The sequence below is a fragment of the Vanellus vanellus genome, assembly GCF_965231255.1.
Source record: "Vanellus vanellus genome assembly, chromosome: 1".
Classification (NCBI taxonomy): Eukaryota; Metazoa; Chordata; class Aves; order Charadriiformes; family Charadriidae; genus Vanellus; species Vanellus vanellus.
Genome location: NC_138905.1, coordinates 213,480,077 through 213,497,164, shown reverse-complemented (window position 1 = coordinate 213,497,164; position 17,088 = coordinate 213,480,077).

Below are 17,088 nucleotides of genomic sequence, written 5' to 3'. Positions count from 1 at the left end.
TTCCTAACTCTTTGGGCCATCTTGCTTCTCTGAGTAGCGCTGAGAACAGCTCACACAACGCTATTGTAATCATTTACCACTTCATACTGATGCAGAAAAAGAGAAGACAGATGTATGTAGGAGAACATCCTTGGATTTATTGCTGGCCACCTCATATTTTTCCTCATTTCAATAAATACATCTTTTTTTTTCTTGTTTCCACCAGGAATCAGTCAAAAGTATAATTGTTGTGACTTTATATAGCACATACTGAAAATAAATCTCATTTCGGACTAAACAAGGCAGCTGGTAAGACAGTTTTGGGAACAAAGTCACTGGCTATTACATACCCTTGACATTTTTTGAAAGGTTGGGTAATGCTACCAAGCTTTTATCACTTCCCCTTTCACCAGTTAATCTCAAAATATGGGATTTAATTGAAAGACTCACTTAATTTTGTCAATCCAAAAGCCAAACATCTTCTATAAGCGAGTTGTCTAGGTTCTTTCTGAGGGAAAGAAATAGACACTTCCAAAGCACGATCCATCTCCATGCCGAGTGGTGTTCTGAGGCACAGAGGACTGAAGGGACTTGCTCAGAATTATCCAGCAACAGCCATGGATCATTTCTACTAACTGGAGGGTCCAGTGAAGCATCGGGCAGAGCTATTCTCAGTTCCACTATGAGTTAGCCACTGTATATAAATCACTTACAGTCATTGTAGTTTTGGTTTTCCTTGTTTAAATTTCCAACTCAGACAAATAAAGATCAATTAAACCAGACTACAGCCTCACTCTAACATATTCTAAGACCCATTCTTGCTGTGGAATATGATAGACCCCAAGATTACAAGATATTTTGACTTTTCCAGTAGAGGACTAAGACACAATAGGACTCAGTTGCAGAGTAAGGAAGGATCTTACTTATTGTTAAGAATTTGTGATAATTTTTCCAGGCAAACACATCTTTCAGAGTCTGTGAAAGTAACATTTTTTGAGGACTATTGATTATTTCACCAGAGCTGAAGTTCTGATAATTGGGTGAGTTGTTTTAACAATGACAATAGGTATTCTTCAAATGAGTTCCCAGTCCCAGTGTAGGAAAATCTTAGAAAAATTATGTCACTTGCAACATTCAGAAAGTTAAAGCATATGATAGACAGTGGATTCTGTCAGGTTGCCTATAACAGTGACAGAACAGCAAAATAATAACCATTGCCCAATTATATTCTGAAGCATGTTGTCCTCTTTGTGTATAACGTGACATATGTAAGAGCAGTCTTTCTTATTCTTGGCAATATGTTTAGTGCTTATATAAGTGTTTTCATCTTCAGAATGTTTTCCAAACATCTTTCTAATGACTTGTAGGGAAGCTGGATACATGGTCATCCCTTATTTGGAAATGAAGACAAAAAGATTTAGGATTTAGGATTGTGAAGTTTCCCTGAAGCTGGTATTTTTGTGCAAAGAATTCATTGTCACTTACTGTTGATTTTGTCATTAGAATGAATTTTATGAAGTTAGCAATCTATATGATGGACTAGTGCTTGTTTAGATGGTCTTGCCAAAGCCAAGTGCTTTTGCGTACCTTTAAACAAATAAAAGCCTCCAAAAATCAATGTTCATGAAAATCTCTCTTCTAAAGCATCAAGCTGGAGTGCTTTCCAGAATGCTTCTTTTTCATTACTCTCCTGTGGCTCCCAAGAACGTGTCGCTAGTGTTTCTTGCTATTGATTATGTTTGATTTATAGTCTCAGTGAAGCATATTTAACCCAGGAGAACATGCTCCTCATCCCTCTTCCTTTAATTTAAACCCTCGAGCAGTTACATTCCTGATTCTCCTAACACCTATGAATTATGACAGCGTATACTGTGCAATGGACGACCACGAATTTTCAGTTTGTTTTTCAATTACTCTATATTTCCTCATTTGCAAGCAAGGCATTAAATAAGCCACAGCCATCTGACATGTGTCTTCACTAGATTTCCTCCTCTCTGTGAATAATTTTGATGACTGTTGTGAAAATTGTTAGTTGCCTAGTAGCTGAAATGAAGAATTGCATTCTGTTTAATGGTATGAAAAAAAAATAAATCAGAACCAGAAATCTGCTACAAATGTTTTCTTGTTTAACGGACAAAAACAACTCCCTCTGCTATACAGAAGTATTAGTGTCATGACATAAGGAAACACTTCTCAGATGGAAGACATTAATTCCAAGGAACCAGAAAAAAGATGCAAGAATTGAGCCTTCAAGATGGCTTGAGCCTCAACTAGCATCCTTTATTTATCAAAACCAGATTAATTTCATACAATACATGTGATAGTTGCAGAAAAAAAAAATACTGTAAGTTAATATTTTATCGTAGTCAATATATACAATATTTAAACAGTAACTTTTAGCAAATTTCCTGGCAGGTCACCACGTGGTTTCCAACATCTAAATAAAATATATATGTGAGCCAGCATGTTCTGCTTGCTTCACCGATCACAGGGTGTTCTCCAAAGCTAAGAAAGACAGTATCTCTGTCTCTGAAGTGACAGGAACTGTGATGGGGTGCATAGATTGCCTGACGATGATAGACTAACTTCTGGAAATTCTGAAAAATGCAAAGGCAGGTAAATGGGGCTCTTTCAATTTCTCTGTTAGTTTTAATAGTCATTATTATTAGCGGTCTGGGATCTACCCGTGTTATTTGTCAAAACAGAATTATTCTTTTCAGGCTTAAAAGGTGAAAGTGATAGTGCACGTGCAAAACAGCAGATGGAGGTAGTAAGATGTGAGATAACACATTGTCATGGATGAATTTAAGCATTTCTGTTGTTCCAGGGAAAAGCAGTGATGCGCAGAAATCTTCAGCTGAAGAATTTTGGATTGCTCATATTGTGCTATATTTTGGGGGCTGTTGTATAGTACATATATATATATAACTGAAAATGCAGCAGGTTAAAGAACAGTCTGCTGTGTTTGCTGTCGTGATTAGGAGAGGAGCTCAGTACTGGTGTTCAGGCATCTTGCTTTGTTAAGTGAGGGAGAATCTCCTTCAGATGACCCCATGTGGATGCAGAAAATGCAGGAAATTTCCAAAGTACTCACAAGTCATTTTTTTAAAGCTACTCAGACATCAGTGTTTGTTGCTGCCAAGGGGAGATAGAGCCCACCTTATTTTATAGAGCTGAGCTCCCGAGTCGTGTGCCTGCAGTTCTTGGTACCATCATCACTGCACCCGCAGTGGGGTGCAGATACATCTGCCCTAACCCTAGACCACCCGGGGCAGTTGTTAACACCAGATGAGCTGTGACAATGAAAAACACAGCATGAGTTGGTGTCTGAGTGTCTGCTAAGGTCACAGGTAGATCCTGTGGTACCCCTGGCGAACTGCTACCAGTCCCCAGGCCGGGTGGTTTAAAGCTTTCACGGATACAGCAACACCTTAATGCTGGGAGCAGCGCGGACCCTTCGTGCTAAATGCAGCCCTGCTTCATGATAGTGGATGTATCGCTTCCTTGGTGTGAACCTTCTATCTCTCCTCCTGACTTTCCTTTTTAGGTTTTACAGCCTTTTTGGCCAAGCTGGCTTAAAAGAAACGAAAGCCAAGCTAGCTTTCACTAGGATTGTTAGCAAAATTGAGCTAAATTCCTCCTCCATTACCCAGCTGGGGTAAATCAATAGAGTTCTGGTGAATTCAGTGGTACTTAATGCCAGTTGCTCTAGTTGCAAACTCAGTCCAGTATATCTCCCTGATAACCGCCATGGATGAGGACAAAGAATACCAACAAAACAGCATTGCATCTTGTATTTCTCCAGTGGAGAAGGTTTCCTTCTCAGCGGTCCTTTTTCTTTTTGATTTTTTATTTTTAAACTTTATTTCATTTCTTTGCCCCACTCTGTGGAGAACAGTGGTGTAATCTCCTTTTGTTACGCTGGCCCTATTGCAGAGTTATCCCCTGCCACCGGGGCGGTAAGCTAAACAGGTTCCAGTGGCTCTTGCCACTTGATACCCGCAGAGGCTTAAGTAACAGTTTTAGACAAGAAGGAAAGAAAAGGCTCCCTGAATGCTAAATAGTTCTGTGTGGTTCGCCACCCACCCACTCTGCTGAAACGTGGTCCATTAACTCGGTATGGCTGATGCAATTTGAAAAGGGGCACCAGTTCATAAAGCAGTCTGCGTCTGCCAGTAATAACTTCACAGATGCTGGGCAAAAAAAAAAGGTGGCACAACATGATGTTTTGCAGGAGTACTTCTAATTCACTCTGAAAAACATCTGCTACTTAGCAGTGACTTTAAGGAGCACTTGTCTTCTGAGGTGAATGATTTTGAGCGTGATACAACTGAAGGCCAATATACAAAGTTTTTAAAAGTTTGATTTCCTCTCTTTGGATTTGTGGACCATTTATGTGAGACATAATAACAGTAAATAAGTGAATACTGTTATGCATAAACAGTACATCTGCCAGGATGCGACTATCCGTATATATGTTTGCATTAAGACTGGAGTATTTATTCAACTGTGGAATGGTCATAGCAGTATTTCCAGTTCAGTACATGTACAAAAACAATCGAGCCCAAACCTGTCCTCTCCATAACAAATCATAATATTTCCAGAGCACAACAGGATAAGCATAACAAATATTTGTGGGAAGGAGTGATTAAAAGGAGATGAAAGAGGGACATAATAGCTGCTGATCACGAGATAGCCTTTTTGGGAGGACTTTAGCTGTATACCTTTGCCAGGTTTAAAAGCGCAGCTCTAGAAATGCATATTGGGGAAAAATTGCATTCAGTGATAATTTTTAGCTGGCTCCAACCAACCAAGAAGAGCCAAAGTGTTATTGATTTGTTGGGGCGAGAGAAGAGAATATATGTTAAGGGTGTTGCCTAGAATTTGGGATTAATTCAATTCTTTGTTCTACATAGATTTTGGGGAAGTCACACTACAGCATCTCATTAGAGGTTTGATTCAAACACAGAGAGGAGTTGGAGAAGCTAAGGATTATCTGAGCCAAGTAATAAGGCATAAAAAGGAATAGAGCAGGTTGGAATGGAGTGTATCACCTGAAAATTTCCTGATATTTACAGCTTTCTCTACTCCATAATGTGTTGTAGGTTTTATTTTATTTTTTAATCTCTTGGTTTATAGCTTTTCATTTTCTTCATCCTTATGAAGCGAGTTCAAGGAATAAATAATAGGATTATCTCTGATGTGACAAGACAGTAAAATCCACAGAGCTGACAGCCAGCACCATTCTTGCTCCACCAAAGGGATTTCTGACATTGGGAAGTGGGGCTGTGCTAGACAGAAGAAAAACAGTGCTTAAATAACCCTATTTGGAAATAAAACCCTCAGGAAGAGCTTTGCGGAGATATTTTTCCTTTCAGGTTCTTCTTGCAAATACTTTAACCAAGTGGCAGTTGACATGGGAAGTGTAGAAATGGCAAAGCTGAGGTTCCAGCTGTAAGGTTTATTGCACTGGATCAGAATATTTGCCCGCAGAGCTCAGGCTGAATGAAGCTGTGCCGAGGAAGTAGGATGGATGAGAGGTTTTCAGACCTTTTAAGCTGACCATTAAATCCTTCCCATAACAAAACAAGACTCCGTCTTTTACAAGTCTTAGAGATAATTAGCTAAATCCCACTGAGTATGAGGTATGAGGGGTGGTTCACAGGATGTGTTCGGGGTCAGCCTTAAATTATCCACCACGGATTGACCTCAGTTTGCTGCGCTGCATAAAAAGCTATCACTGCCTTGTCTGCACTCGGATTTTGCAATGCTAAATATATCAGTGCAAAACGAAGTTTTTTATCTTTATTTTTTGAAGTGGAAACACAGCTAATGGAATTAGAAAGGCAGAAGTTACTTTCTGCATTTTATTCGTACCTTTTCCTCATGTTTTCATCTCTTTTACAGTGGACCAAAATTCTCTTCCTTTTAGCAGACTCATTAATTTGGAACTTGGTCCCTCTTTGTCAGCTTATTTTTTGACTTTCCATAATGCTGAATGTTTAAAGACAGACAACTTTGTTAAAGGAAATACTGGGAAGAAGGGAATTTAGTTGTTTTGGGTTTTGGGGGGTTGCCATGTACCACTCAGCTTGCTGAGTTACCGTATTTCGGTTGATGTATAACAGACCATGTGTCTGCTTTAAGCTTGTGCAAAATTGAGGCAAAAATTCTGTAGCTTAAAGTTTAGGGAAGAATGTTTGAAAGAGTACATTGTACCACACAGCTGCATTAGGCCATCGACGTGCATGAATTTGGGTGATCATGGCCAACTGACTCAGTAACTCTGAGTATTGATGCCAATAATGAAGAGATCTCTCAAAGAAAAGAACTAAACCTTATTATCCTTTCTATCTTTATGACTGGGACATATTTTTAGTAAGACAAAAATACTAAAATAATACTAAAACAATTAAGTAATTTTTCCTTTTAAAATCTGTTCCACTTTGCCATAAGGGATCCACTTTTTGTGTCTCTACTTCTCATACAAAAATATTACGAAAAATGATTCAGATAGAATATGGATCCAATTAGTCACTGAAAATGCCAAACTAAATTGTTATAGATAGTATCACAGTGGCTTTGAATATCAGAAACCTTATTATTGTCTGTCAAGTCTAAAATGACAACTAACAAACAGAAATGTTTGAAGAATGAAACCATGTCATACAAACTGTAATTACATTTGACCTATTCTGTGACTTTTGTTTTGATGTGTGGGTGGAGGAAAAAAAACAGCCTTATTTCCTTGTGTGGGTAACATGCTGCACCTGTCGGGTGCTGTGCAATGTGAGCTGACACACTGCAGAAGTACAGCATCAGAGGTACCGAGATGCACTAGAAGGAGGCTGTGAAGAGAAACAAGAAAACAAAGGCAATGAACTAGATGAATTAGAATATTTTTACTGCTTTATAGTGTTAAAAAAAAATCATAAGTAAAAGAAATCAATTCTAGTGTTTGCATAAATGGCAACTTCAGAAAACACAAAGTGCTACAGGAAAAAACAGCCCTTATTTGCTGCATAAAATGCCACCTTGACCGGTCATGTACCAAACCTCCTAATGCAAAAAAGCAGTTAACATATACAAAAAGCACACGTTTATTACCTTGCCAGGGGGTATTAAGAAATAATGTCATGTATTCAACCCAGCTAAATACACTTCCTGATAACTCCATTGAAACCACTGTCACCACTGAGGAGAATGAGATTTAACTGTTGAACTGATGAATGGGGTTTGATGTCCCAGCACCTGTGGCAAAAACTCCCTGGGACTGGGTTTGAATCCTGGTTTGGAACTCTTCCCCTCTTCCTTGTAGGACAGCAGAAGAGATGAGACTTGAAATTTGTTAAATTCAATCATTCCCTTCAGTTTTGATCCAATCGTGTTGTGTCTGATTTTTTTCATCTTTCAAGTTTGAATAAGTCCTAAACCAGAGAACATGAGTTTATATCTGGTCTATGCTAGTAAATTTAAGATGAATGGGATTATTTTTCTGGCACAGAAACTGCTGGCATGATGTAGCCTTTGACTATCCTAGTGCACTTACTCTCCCGGAAAACTAGCTTTGTGTCCAAGGTAATTGGTGCATAATAAAACAGGGTATTAGTCAGGAGGAAGTCCAGCTCTAGTAAGAAGCTGTATTTCTGTAAACACGCTGTCTGCAGAAAATTATCCCCCTTCAGCTATTACTTGCCAGGAACAGTGCCCCTGCTGATGCATATGGGTTGTTATCAACTCCAACACAAATAGGGTTAACAATAAACTTCAGACTTACTCACTGGTTAAGTAATCCTATGACTGAGTTCCCATTGGCTTAATTAGAACTGGGGTTTGTTTTTCTGGGTTTTAGTTTAAGTAAAAAATAACCAGTACTGGCAGTACTAATACAAAAATACCAAGGACTGATTAAAATAACAAAAGTAAACGATTTTAGGAGATTTCCAATGGACTTCAGGTACACTGTTTTTTGTAGACAACTTTTTGAAGAAAATTCATAGAATCATAGAATGGTTTAGGTTGGAAAGGACTTTGAAGATCATTGAGTTCCAACCCCCCTGCCATAGGCAGGGACACCTCCCACTAGACCAGGTTTCCCAAGGCCACGTCCAGCCTGGCCTTGAACACCTCCAGGGATGGGGCCTCAAAAACCTCTCTGCGCAACCTGTGCCAGTGCCTTACCACCCTCAAAGTGAAAACCTTCTTCCTAATGTTCAATCTGAACCTGCCCTCTTCTAGTTTAAAGCCATTCCCCCTCTTCCTATCGCTACATGCCCGAGTAAAAAGTCCTTCCCCAGCTCTCCTGTAGGCCCCTGTTAGGTACTGGAAGGCCGCAATAAGATCTCCCCGGAGCCTTCTCTTCTCCAAGCTGAACAGCCCCAACTCTTTCAGTCTCTCCTCATAGGAGAGGTGCTCCAGCCCTCGCATCATCCTTGTGGCTCTCCTCTGGACATGGTCCAGCAGGTCTATGTCCTTCTTCTGTTGGGGACTCCAGAGCTGGATGCAGTACTGCAGATGGGGTCTCAGGAGAGTGGAGTAGAGGGGCAGAATCACCTCCTTTGACCTTCAAAGCCAAAAATTATTGAAAATTGTCAAATATAGAAGCTGGGAAAACAAATACTAATTAACAAAAGCTGCACATTCTCTGGCAAACTTCTGCTATGGAAACATATCAAGAAAAACCAAATACAGCAAGTATTATACTGCCAGTCACTCTGAACACAGCCTCAGACTCCCATCTGTTACACACTCATAAGTCTCATCCACACTCATCACCAATATTTTCAGTGAAGTTATTCAGGATTGATATTGCTGTAATCTGAGTCTTTTTTTTTTTATCTTGTTTGGTAAAACATATGTGGTGTTTTGCTTCGTGCAGCTGACTGCACGTTCCCTCTCAGCCAGTGTTGACTCATTGCTTGTATCTCCTGATCTGTTTTGAAGACAACTGCTATCAATGCAATATGAGTTGATCGAACATCCCCTGTCGGTTATCATGTTAATTTGTGGTCTGCTTGGGGCAGTGAAAGGATAACGAAGGAATTAAAAACTCACTATCCCATGGTCTGTCGTCAGCAGATAACTGAGGAATAATAGAACAAAAGATAATTCCTATATTTTCATGTAAACCATCCCAGCCGAGTTGGGCTGTTCTGTTCAATCCTGTATGATTTCTTTTGTTTCCTTTGGCGTTCAGCCTGTTTTAACAAAGCTACAGGCAAAGTTTTGCCGCATGTTACAAGAAGTGTGCACCTTTTGGACTGAATTCAAGCTGTTGTTACCCGATGATCTCTCTTTTATTTCTTCTGCAGAAGAAGTGACTTCTCTGTAGCTCTGTTCAAGTATGGATGTTCATCTGTGTTTAGGGGTTTTTAATTCACCAGAGACATACATGTCGTGTTATATCTGGGCTATTGTCGTGCTTTTCCCCAGCCTGAACAGATGCTGTTTGCTGCTGGAGCAGCAGTGCAACCAAGCAGCCTGGTATTTTGTAACCTAATGAAGTCATCCTTCCAAGCCTCCCAGGGCTATTTGGAAGGCAGCTGGGATAAACTGTAAGTGGCACAAGCCAAGGCACTCTATTATATTGCTTTAAGACAGAGCTTGGTGAAGCCTTCTGTTTGGCTGAACACTTTCTGACATTTGGTATTCATATATGGACAGTGCTTGCCAGCCTTATCTTCCCAAAGAAGAACGTGGCAAGTCTTTGTGTTTTCAACTTTGCTGCACTAGCTTGCTGCCAGATTTTCCTATGACAATTATCTAACTGTCCAGCATCTTTCTGGTAAGAAAATAACAAAGAATAATGGAAAAGAGGAAATGGGACAAGAGGAAATATTGGCATCTCACACAGTTTATAGCTTGCGGCAGGATTTCAGTATGACACTGGCATGGAAATCCAGTGACCTTATTAAGATCATTATAGGCTTTGTCTCCTGCTCTTTAATGCTCTTTAATGCTCTCTCGTACACAGTCTGCTTCATGGCAATGTGGTACTTAGCACTTTTGAGCAATCTGCCTTCAGGTGGGCCTCCAGAGTTGTGCTGGCCTCTTTAGTTGCTTCCTAAATTCACAGTCTCGTGATTACTCTTCCAGTAATATCTCGGCAAGCACTTCTAATTGGTGTCCTTTTCCTTATTTCTGTTAGGCAAGTTATCTCAATATTCTATATGCTACTTTTATTCTTTCTACATACATACTTATCTCCTTTTCATATTTTGCCTTGCTGGCATTTCATTTGTAAAATTCACATCGACACCTTAGTTTGTGAAAAACCTGTAGTGGTTTTTTTTGTCCTCAGAAGCCAGTCTTGTCCTCTCGGTCTTAGACTGAGATTCTTAAGAGTCCATGTCCTCTTTGCATCTTCCTCTCCAGGTTCATCAGTAATATAGCAACACAGTTATGAGTCTAAAGTGATTCTTAAGTTGAGATTCAACTGACATCTTCGTTGCTAACACACATTTAAGTGCACTCATAATCGAAGCTCTGGAGCACCCCAAATAGAGGCTCAGGCAGTGGGTGCTTAGTAGAGGAGACCCAGGTGGTCCAAATTGCTCTCATTAGGGCCAAGCATCAGCCCACAGTGTGTATAACACAGCGCATAAACCCTGGGACAAGCACAAGCACTAGAGCCTACTCTTTACCTTACTGAACAAGCACAAATCTGGCCTCACTCTTTTCACGTACATGTGAACAAATCTATGTTCACAACACGTGTGAGAAAGCCCAGGCAACACTTACCAGTGAAGCTTTTATTTTACTGCCCTTTGGGAAGGACTTAAGTGCGGTAAGTTATGTAGAGGGAAGTTTTGAATCCCTGTTACAAAATCTTAGTCAACAAGCATGCTGGTTGCTTTGTTTTAGCCTAAAAAAAATGACTAAATTGTAAGTCTTGACTGACAAGTAGGCAAAAAATAAAAGCAGGTGGTGGTTTTAAGCTGAACTTCCCTGAAAAAATGTAAATAAATCGCAAAGTTCTCCATATATGTGAAACAAACCTAGTCTTAATTCTTTCACCGTAGCAAATGCTTCATGCACTCCGCTGCGGTTTGGTCTTAAACTGCTACAACAGGAAAACAAATTATTAAACAGACCCTGAGCAGACACAAAGGCAGATTGCAGTTCTTAAAATTCCAGGCTCGTTCCCAAGGTTCATCCCTGCTGCGAGCGGAAGGTGGATGGGAGAAGGAAAAGAGCACCCAGTCCACTTATCAGTTCAGCGAAGTAGGGCCTAGGGAAGCCTTGAACTCCCTTATCTACTCTCGTCGTGTTCTGCTTCCCTTAAGGACAACTTTTGCCTATGGTTGCTTCATGACCTAGGCAGCTGGAATAGGGTGAATGTCATCAGAAGGGGCTTTTTGAAAAAACAATTTTCTAACCTTCTACACTAAACCCAGTGATATTTTGTGTGTGTGTGTGTGTCAGGGGGGGAGGGAACATAGCAGCACTAACAGTAAAGCTCCTCTAGTATGAGATGGCATTTATGGACCAAACATGAAAGAAAGATCATACTCCAGACAAGCAGAGAGATTAGACTCCAAACTTTCTAAGAAACTAAACTTTTGCTTTTCTCACCGCTAAGTGCCCTGATATTCTGGAGGCATATAATGGAATCGAACCCCTCTCCTTTTACATAAACACTGATTTGTGATTAAATCTCTGATGTGATCTATTAGTTCATTAGTTTCTGAAGGTCATCATACTGTAGTGATAATAGAAACTCATCAGAAACAGCTGAGAGGTGGTGATGGAGCATGGCATAAACTATTTTTTCTTGCAAACAAAAAAACCTGGATCCAGTGTTCCAGAGAATGCTTTAAAAAAATATTCTGCAATGAAGCATGCTATTGCATATTGTTTTCAAAATCCTTGTCTCCAAATGGTAATCACACTGTTTCTTTTGCTAAAACAGTCTTCACCTAAAGCAGTGTGTTTTGCTGAAAGAACTGCCATGGAATTCTGCGCTGGAAGGATTTACTTTGGGATGTGGACTTTTAGGTGGTCCAAAGACATGACATGAATTCACATTGTTTTTAGCTGGAGATGGGCACTTTACCTCCCATTGCATTATGAAATTATTCCCCTTAATTCTTCAACAGCAAATAAAGAAAATCAGCAGTCCCTCTGGAGAAGTGTTTAGAAAATAGTGTGTATGACAGTCTTTTGTCTGAGGGCCGCAGTTCACATTCTGCTGCTTCACTGAATACAGTGCAATTATTCCAGATTCTTGCCAGTCTAAGTAACACCAGATTTTGGAATGGGGTGGAGAGGACTTCTAAATAGGAAAGGTGTTTTTTGGGGGGCGGTTGCTGGGTTTTTGTTTTGTTTTGTTTTATTTTGTGTTTTTTGTGTTTTGTTTTGTTTTGTTTTGTTTTTCCGTTTAGCAGGGACAGTAAAACACAATCTATTGTAGCCAGACTTGAGGTAAGGCATTGATTTCTAGTGGTGACAATGGCAGAGCACTAGAAACCAAATTATTAAAGGATACAGAAAATTTTCTCAGATGTTCTGTTTGCAATTCAAGATTAGATGTGAACCTGCAATGGTAGGAGTAATGTGGTTTCTTACAACAGCCCTTTGCTATAGGAATTCTCTGTTAACAGCTTTATTTTCTGTTGCTCGAGACTAGATTATTATAATATTTCCCCTTGACCTGAAAATCCATATCAGTGAGATTGTGTTTGTTTCGAAAGAGAAAGATCAAACTGTGCTAGAATGGTATGTAACTTATTTATGGACGTAAAGTTAATCCTTTAAAAAACAGAATGAGAGAGAGAGAGAGAGAGAAAGATTATAATTGAAGAATTTGTGTATAGGCAAACGTGGTTCGCAGAAAAATGCACTGAAAACATAACTGTAAGTGTTTCAGAGAAAAAAAATCCAGTTTTCAGTCATATCACAGAATTTTTTTAATACTGTTCAAAAAGTACCTGACTCTACATAAACACCAACTATAACATGATGTAGACAATCGAGAAACAAGCAAATGTATTTTTCAATGCTAAAATAAATTACATTTGTACAGGTAGAAAGCAAAACCAAAGCTGATAAAAATGTTAAATTTTATGAAAAATCATTTTCAGTTCACATCAAAATAATAACTTTACATTCTCTATTTTTTAATAGTATAAGCAGCAACAACATAAAAAAGAACAAACGCTCACAGAATGTCTGAAACCAGTTGTTCATAAGTTATTAGCAAATTAAAAAAATAATTACAAGCACTTGTAGCCCACACAAATCTTTTAGAATTGGCACCGTCTCTCTAAAACATCTATATTCTATATAGATTTCTAATTACAAATACCACCAGCACCTGCCATATAATCCTATTAGTACATGTAATATACATAGTATATTTGTTCCCATTTGGCAGATTGGAGTGACTTAATGATTATTGTTCGTTTGTACTGTCATTACTCAGATGAGACAAAACCAGCCATATACACCAATTCATCACTAGATGAATTTTTTACTTACCTTTATGCTTCACTGCTCTGTATCTCTTTCCCTTTTCACAGTATAAAATTGTAAGTGGCAATTGGAGAGATTTGAACAGAGGGTATAATAATAAACCATAGCAAAATTCAGATAATTCAACTGAAGTCTTTAAAACGTGCAGTGCACACTGAAATGGGTAGCAGATGAGTGATTTTCTTGTTCATGGAGAGTATTGACTTCCTTTTATGAGATTCATGAAACTGCCAGAAAATTGTGACCTGTTTCTTATTTTTGGGCATGTTCTCTCACATCCCTTAACACATTTAGTCGAAGTACAGTTTTCCCATTGGGATACCTGCTAGAGTAGCAATGATAAAGAAGAATGGTGGGAAGGTACTATTCACCAACCCTAGCAAGCTGTTTTAATAATGAACCTAATAAAATACATCTGCTGTTTGATTCAAAAGAAAGCGGGAAGAACATCCTGTCATTATCATTCTCTGCTGAAGCAAATAGCCAAGATTTAGACTTGGTTGGCCACTATCAAACTTTGATTTTCTTTACATGGATATTAATCTGGAGTGATTCCGTGGACCTCAATAGGTTAAGGGCCAATGCCAGAAAAGGACTTCAGCACTTAAAGTTATGCCATGTAATACCTACTTTTTTTCAGTCTATTCAGCTCTAGTGTGGAGACCAGAACCCTTTGTTAAGTATCTAACCTTACTGTGAAGTTTGTGAGAAGAGTTGGGTGCCCAGGAAAGCAATGCAACAAGGAAGGAGATGTCTGAGATTACTCTGCTTGAGCCAGTATGGAAATGCAATGCACAGAAAATACTAATTTTCTACTGGGACCCATTTCTAGACATGGCTGTGATTTTTGTTCCAAAGATGGGTGGCCTTTGTAAAAGATGGCTGGAGGAAAATGAAAAGAGTCCCTTTTTTTCCGAAGTCTCAGAGAAGTGGGAGCCCCAATTTTAATTCCTTCACCTATTCAAGGAGATTCATACTCTCCCTTTCCATGGAGGCGTCTGAGAACTCCAGGTGGAAGACAAGATGGTTGCAGACACAGAGATAAGGAAGGGCACATCCTCCCCTCCTGTCACTAAAGCAATTTTCAGTGAAGAATTTAAAGGTGTTTTTGAGCCAATACATAGCACAGAAAAACTGTTGTATCTACTTCTTTGTAGTTTAAATACTTACCTGGTTCCTGCTTCCAAGATTTTTAAAGTATTTTATATTAAATGGTGACATACCATCCCTAATTAAATCAAATGTATGTCCTATTATGGTGCAGAGTAGATGTTTAGATGTTCCTTTTCTGCTCTGGGACTCACAAATTTGTTTCTATCTTGCAAAGTTACCTTAGTGAGATGAACAGAGAGTGCCCCAACACAGAGTCATTAGAGCACTTTCCAGCCAGGAGGAAGATTTCAATCACCTCTGGCGATGGCTGTGTCTGAATTTAGGTCTCTCACCTGCTGCCTGACTGCTCTAACCTCAAGGCTATTATAAAAACAGCAGCATAACCAGACCCGCAGCCTTAAAACAGGATGATTTCTACTCCATTTTGTAGGGTTGGGATCCTGTTGGTCTATGTGCTGTGCGCTCTGTGTACTCACTCATGGGATATATAAGGATTTAACCTGGAAACTGCTGTATTCTGGACTCCTGATGGGTTTTAGCATGAGTTAGGTGCAAAGGTCCTTAGGTGTGTCAAGGTCAGGGTAGTTCTGAGCATAGGCAGACATACAATGCTAGATGCCTGAGTTAGGTGGGGGTTGAATAGTGGTTTTAAAATTGAGTTTTAAATGTAGGTATTAAATTGTGCCGAAATCTTAACTTTAGGCACCAAAGTCCTTTTTTGGGCGAGCCCTGATGCTGGTCTCCAATATAATAAAAAAGTCACAGTCACATTATTAATCCTTAGCATAGTACTCTGATTTTCCTAAGGACCCAACATTTTCTGTATGCTGTCTGTTGCTGTCATGTTTTTTCCTTGCACCTCATAAATGATGTATTAAGCAGAATAACAAAGTTTCACACTTCCCTCTACAGAATTTACACCCACAGCTATGATGTCTTTCAGTCTGGTCTTGGTCTCTCTAAAGAAAGCATCCCCGGGTGAACCCTGCTATCATCCAGAGCCTGAAACATGGATTGGCCTTCCCATTTACTCTTCTTGGAGATCTTATTCTCCCAGATTTGATGACAAAATTTTCCTTTTGCAAACACAGCAACTGAATAAACATCCAAGCAGCTAACTTTTTTTTTTTTTGCTTTTAAAACTTTTAACAGCTATTTTTTAATTAGCATTTAACTTTTAATTAGCTTTTGCAGGTGGAAATCAATGGAAGAAGCCAGCACCTTGTGATCAACCAGGCTTCCATGAAACATCAGCCAGTGCTTTGTGTACTGTGATCTAAAAATCTCTGGTCTAAGGTATCTGTATGAGTCTAGGCACCAAATATTCAGATAGAAGTACAAGGAAGCACATCTCCAAAGTCATGCAATTATTTTTCAGAGCCAATTAAAAAGTACAGTTCTTCTTCAGTATTGCTAAAATTTCTTCCCAACTGGCCTGCCAGAGTGATTAGCTTTATTTCAAAAGCACAGATTCCAGAGGCGGTTAGACCTCCACTCTTCAAGGTTGGCCTCAAGTACAAAAGAAACAAGTGATTTTCCGAGGTCTCTGTGGTCAAGAATGACAATTGTTTCAACTATTTTAATTCCCTTTCTGGCAGCAGCAATAGATTGGAAGGCAATTTCAAGCCATTCAGTTGGTACTTGCACGTTCTTTAGTTAGATTGGAAAGTGTTCATGTTTGTAACCTTTGCTTTTACCGCTGAAAAACCCTGCCTTTATACCTTAATGTCCTAAACTGAGACGAGCATACAAACAGCATAATGAAATCATAATATCTGTCATTCATAATTTTCTTTTTTCTTGTGGCAAACCCACTAGCAAAGTGCTTTCCAGTCTCGCAAATCTCCCACTAGGCTCCTTTGAATTACTGCTACAGGCATTACATAATTGTTATCTTCTTCCCCAAAAAACCTTTCCTACCTCTGATGAAATCCAGACATATCATACAAGGTGACATTGGCACATTCCATCCTGTACAATTAAAATGGATTCTGCCTTCTTTAAATGCCACTAAAGCTGACCTATCTTTCATTGAAGATAGACCGACAACTGGGAGGTACAATCTCAGCAGTGTCCATCCTTGGTTCCTTGTGCAATTAAAATTTCTCTGTGGCTAATGGATATACAAAAGATGCATGAGTCCTCCCAAAGTGGGAATGAGCAAAAGCGTTTAAAATTTAGGTTTTGTAACATTAGGGTTTAGCCTCCTAAAACATTTATTCAGGTGTTAGATTGAGGGTTTTTTTGTGTGTGTGTGCCTGTGTGCGTGAGCGTGTGTGCACACATATATATTGATACCATCTTGGCAAAATATATAAAAGTTGTCAAGAAGCTTTGAGCAATAGCTATTTCCAGGATTGTGCAGAACTGCAGTCTGGGAGCAGAGGAGGTATATTGATGCTGAGTCACAGTTTGACAGTTTCTATTTCTCACTCCTTTTTACTAATTTTATATTTAAGAAAAGATTTTTATGTCTGTATGTATAATCCTCATTTCCACTGTTGATTATTTCATAGTGTGGCG